At 34.8% G+C, this 5118-nt stretch overlaps 1 long non-coding RNA gene across 1 annotated transcript; it reads right to left on the bottom strand.

The window, feature by feature from the left end:
• Nucleotides 1–236: 236 nt before the first annotated feature.
• On the bottom strand, nt 237–5112 carry LOC129759356 (uncharacterized). Its single transcript, XR_008740163.1, has 5 exons — nt 4978–5112; nt 4683–4848; nt 4083–4620; nt 3288–4019; nt 237–898 (listed from the first exon to the last, which is right to left on the bottom strand). It is a non-coding gene; the product is annotated as an uncharacterized LOC129759356 (long non-coding RNA).
• Nucleotides 5113–5118: the final 6 nt, after the last annotated feature.

Here is a 5118-nt window from a genome sequence, read left to right as displayed (position 1 = left end):
TTAATACACTTAACAGTGGATTTGAGCCTTTCTTTCAGATTCCAAACATATTAGTTTTGCGTGTTTTAATCTATAACGGTAGAATGTTTACAAAAATCACTTTTGTAAATGATTTTCGTTAAATGAAGCTATCAAACGGAATAAACTATAGGGGATAAAAAAGGATTTTTGAAAAATTATAAGATTTTATGTTACAATCGATAAAAACGATTTTTTGTTACGATCGAGAGAGAAACTCAAAAATAAATAAACGATTATTTTATAACAAACAAACGCCTGCACGAATTCTCGCCTTAAATTTGCATATTTAGGAAGCAATGGATCGAAAAGCCGTAATGTAGAGCCTTCGTGTGTACATTGTTGTCTGAATATGAATACGAATTTTTAATTGGAATATTTTCTTTAAAAGTGGGGTAAAAATATTGATTTGTATAATCATTGTCATTTTTATTATAATTTATTCTCAACTCGCATCTTTACTCTTAACATTATTATTATTATTTATAAGAGACCTTTTAACCACCCGGGTCGTTCGGGTACATTGATTTTGATTAAAATTAAGCGAATTTTAATTGATAAGAACGATATTCATTGTGTTTGTTCTTGCGTAAAAGTTATTTCCCAAAACTCATCCGGGATCGAATCAATTGAAACATTTCTTTTTTTCTTTTTAGGTGTTTTTGTTGTTTTCAAATCTTGATTTAATGTTTTGCTGTCATCCAGAGAGCTATTGGCAGCTCGACTACGCCGTTTCTTACGTTTATTTACATCCTGTTTCTTTTGACCGTTTTCTGGCCCAGTCTGAGTTTTATTGTCGTCTATTTTTACAAAAGACGGCTCAGCTTCAGATACTGCCTTTTTCAAATAACCGCGTAGAGTGTTCATGTTGTACATACACCTGAAAATAAAATTAAGCTCTTGAAAAAGTTTGTTTACGAAAAAAAAATTGAATTGAACAACGCTTTAACCCTTTCCTTCCCACGAGGTTTTTCACGTTTTAAAAATAGAAATATTGGTTTACAGTTAAAGTTCTAGAACAAAAGATGCATAATTTAAGCCTACTTTAATGATCCATTTGATAAATTTGGGTTTTGAGGTTGATCATATGTGTTCCATTGGGAAGATAACAACACATAGGGTGCAAATGAAAAACAGGAAATAATTGCAAAAAAACATGGAATTTCATCACTTCATTGGTCACAAACTAAAACGATCCTATTTGATGAAAAACTTCTTTGGTATACGCATCCCTCGAAAGTCTATTTATTGAAATATCTGAAATTTTCATTTTTTCCTTGAACAATTGGCCACCATGACACTTTGCGCAAGGGAAACAAAACATGCCGTTTTTTCGAGAAAATCTCGAACTTTTACAAATATTTTAAGACATGTGGTCATTTAAGCAGATGAATTAACTATCCTGAAGCGAATTTTTTTGTTGACGAAATGATTTTCTTGAGTATTGATAAGAAGCTTCCCAAGAAGAAAAGTACGTTTTGTTCCCAGTGTATCACCAGTGATCCACTTTACTTACTCAAAAATTTATATGTTTTAGTTGAAATCTAAGTAAACCATCATTTGATTCTGCTTGCATAAGCAACCTTCTGCACGTCAGTATTTTTATTTCAAGGAAATTATAAAAACTTGTCAAGTTATTGAGCAACAAATGACGACTTGATTTAAATTCGAAAAAAATCCGACTTTTTTGCAGCTTTTGATCTGCCAAGCAAAACCTAGCGAACCGATTTTCTTCAAATTTTGTGCAATGTTTCTTTACTCATATTCGGTGAGAAAATGGTGTTGATCCAAAGCGCCCAGTTCAAATGCGAGCTGTGCAAAGTTGTGGATCACCTGTGCTACCATGGGAAGGAAAGGGTTAAGCAAGGATGCCGTAAAATATTTGTTAAAGAAAAACGGAGAACATTGCAACATACTTTATGAACAGAGCTGCGAATGGTTAGTGTCAGCCAACCAATATCAGTCGACTTTGATACTTGCATATCTATGTCATGTGATAATGATTTTTGTTCAGCGACATAAGCTAACAATGTCATGACCAATTTGAACGAATATCAGTTTTCTTGCTATAAATTTAGCTTCTTACGGTCATGGATTACATTTCGACAGGCTCCTGCAATGATATAGAATCCGTGTGTGCATCTCTCACATTTAAGCTTTTTTTTTCTCAAATTGGAGCTTTTCATCTCCTATGCTCTCAAGGCAAAAAAAGCTAAGATCTAAGGGAAAAAACTTAAGAAACGATATTCACAAACACTTCACATTCACAAATATATGTTGGTCACATGATTCATAGACAAATCCTATATCATTGCAGCAGAGTCATTTTTACAACTGTTGCTCCACAAATAACGTAAAATCCATCCTAACACAACCAGAAATCAAAATAGAAAGATAACAGTGTGTTATGCGAGTGGAGAAAAACAATGTCATGAAAAATTTACATTTCTGCCTGACTTTTTTCGATGACATTGACTACTAGACGTTGTTTAGGATCAAATGAAATCGACTGAAAATTACCAGTCTTGTTTATTGATGATAATATCAATTTTTTTAAATTGAACTCAAAATTTGTTAAAACAGCTTGGTTTCCCGTGTTATTGAAAATTGCAGAAATCTTCTTTATTAAGGATTCTTTAAAATTACAGCCAAAAACTCGGAAGTGCCGAAGGGTATAGCTGAGATGACCAAGTGGAAAGTCTAAAATGATCGGCACTATTTTTTTGGGAAGAATGACAGCTTGCTATTAAATTCCTTGAAATAAAAAAAATGGTACTTTATATTTAACCATTTTTTTCGATCTTCTACTATTCGTATTTAAAAGTAGGTAGACGACCTAATAAAAAAACCCAAACAGGTTTGGTGTCGTAGAGATTCGAGTAACATCGTCGGATCAAAAGAAAACAAGTTATTTTTTTTTCATTAAATAAGTCAGCTTTTTAGGTAAAAGTGATGTTAAAAGTATGATTTTTCTTTTAGAATAAAACTTTTTAAACCTCAAAGGAATCACCCAATCCTAAATTAGTGTTAGAAGGTGTTCTGGCAATTATGAAAAACGAAAAAAAACCTAAGAGGCCAGGTGTCTCGAAGTCAGTCACACTGAGATCCTAGCGCCTCAATGATTTGAACATAGTTCATAAGAAACGACTGGGAAATCTTAATCAGAAATCGAATCTGGACCTCTAACCCTTATATGTTAACTAAATAACTCAACTAAAATCGAAAGAATTGAATCGGATTGTTGCATAATAAAAAGTTAATTTACGTACCTTATACGCAGCAACAATCGTTAAGGCACCAACAATCGACTTTTCACGCACTGACACTTTTCTTTTTGAATCTATTTCACCGTTTTTTACAGGAATAGAATGTAGACAACTTTCAGCGCCAATTCGAAATGAAATAAATGGAGGCTGCCAGCCTGAAGCCAGTCAACACAACGCCAACACGCTCGAAATTCTTTAACCAATTATCGTTAAAAAGTAACCATTTTCACACCCTTCCGCGTTAAGGGATTTTTTGACTGCTTCCATAGAAATCATTTTTTGACTTCTTTTGAGAAGTGGAAATATGGTTACTTTTTAACCGCAAGAAATTATTGCGGAGAAGTTGAAAAAACGGTTTATTTTAAACCATATCGCAGAATGGAAGGAAAACAGGTAATTTTTTTTCTTTAAAATACTAGAATTGGGATGTTTTCAACTGGAAAAAGAAAAAAGATGCGGGTTTAAAAGCAGCTTATTTATTTTTCTTCAAACTGCCGGCTCAACATTACCAGGTCCTCGCGAACCTTTTACTGGTGTTGCCTCCACAAAGATCAGGCATATTTACAGCCTTGGATGGCAATCATTAATAACTTAAGTCTGGTAGCAAGTACGTGTTCGGGATTCATTGACAAAAATGCCTGTATGTTACGAGCTACCTCCTGCAGGACCTTATGAATGTGTTCATTCATAATGTGGTCGAAGAAGGTCAGATTAACGATGGCGTCAGAGAGAAACCTGTTGAAGAAAAAGGTTTAAAATGTTTAAAACATCAACTGGAACGCAAGCAAAATTCCAAACCTGTGCTTAAGGTCGTTAATATTGGACATGTCGGCTGCAATCTGCTGAATCAGTGACAGCAGTATCCGTTGTTCTAGAGCACATGGATTGAACACCTGTTTGTAATTGGCGTGCTTTATTGTGAATCACACTATAGTTTCAAATCGTTGGACTGAAGAGCTATAACGAATGCATCGTTTATGCGCCCTGTGGCTAGCAGTTGCCGGATGTGTTCGGGATGACCCAAAAAAGCGGGCGCTGGAGTTTGTGCTTGCGACCGCACCGCTGACAATACTGAGTCCTCTAGAGAAGAGGCTTGGGCCTCCAAACCCTTATCGATTTCCGCCCTTACGTTTTCCCAAATCATTTTAAGCTAATTGCCTTGGAAATCATTCGAATCATTGCTTAGATCTTTACGCTAGGCTGCAACATTGGCGGGTTGGAATAGATCATTGACAGTTAAGTTCTGCCCAGTTTATTGAACGGTTTTTTTTTAGCGCGGCTTCAAACTCTTCGTTCAGTTTTCTGCATGATAAATACGTTTCCGTTTTATCGAGGTCTGCAAGATGAAAATATAACAGTAAGAATCATGTATTTCAAAAGGATGACTTTGAACATTACATTCTTTTAACCCTGCTGAAAATTCTTTATTGAGCTGCCAAAACAGTTCTTGTGAGCATCACTCATAATTCGGTAAAATGATGTTTCGTAACGCTTCATGAAATGATGTTTCCATTGCTTTTCGAACACTCTTATAGACGGAATTACCGATAGCATCAATAGTTACCTGAAAATAAAAATAAAACAAATGACTCAATGTTCATACAATTTGCAATATTTTCACACCAGAAACAGAAATTCAAGACCAACGCGGTGATTTCGATTTAAAAAAAAAAAAGAAAACAATAATACTCACCTGATTACGCATAGTTTTTGTACACCCTCTTGGAGGGCACAATCGAATTTTTGCTGCAACTGCTCCCGATTCGGTTGACAATCTGGAGCGTCAATCTCGGTTCTAGTGAATTCATGATAGTAAAGTTTAAGCTGCTGAAAA

This window comes from Uranotaenia lowii, unplaced genomic scaffold, assembly GCF_029784155.1.
Source record: "Uranotaenia lowii strain MFRU-FL unplaced genomic scaffold, ASM2978415v1 HiC_scaffold_1407, whole genome shotgun sequence".
Lineage (NCBI taxonomy): Eukaryota > Metazoa > Arthropoda > Insecta > Diptera > Culicidae > Uranotaenia > Uranotaenia lowii.
The sequence above is the reverse complement of the archived record's forward strand: the minus strand, read 5'-3'. Positions and strand labels throughout refer to the sequence as shown.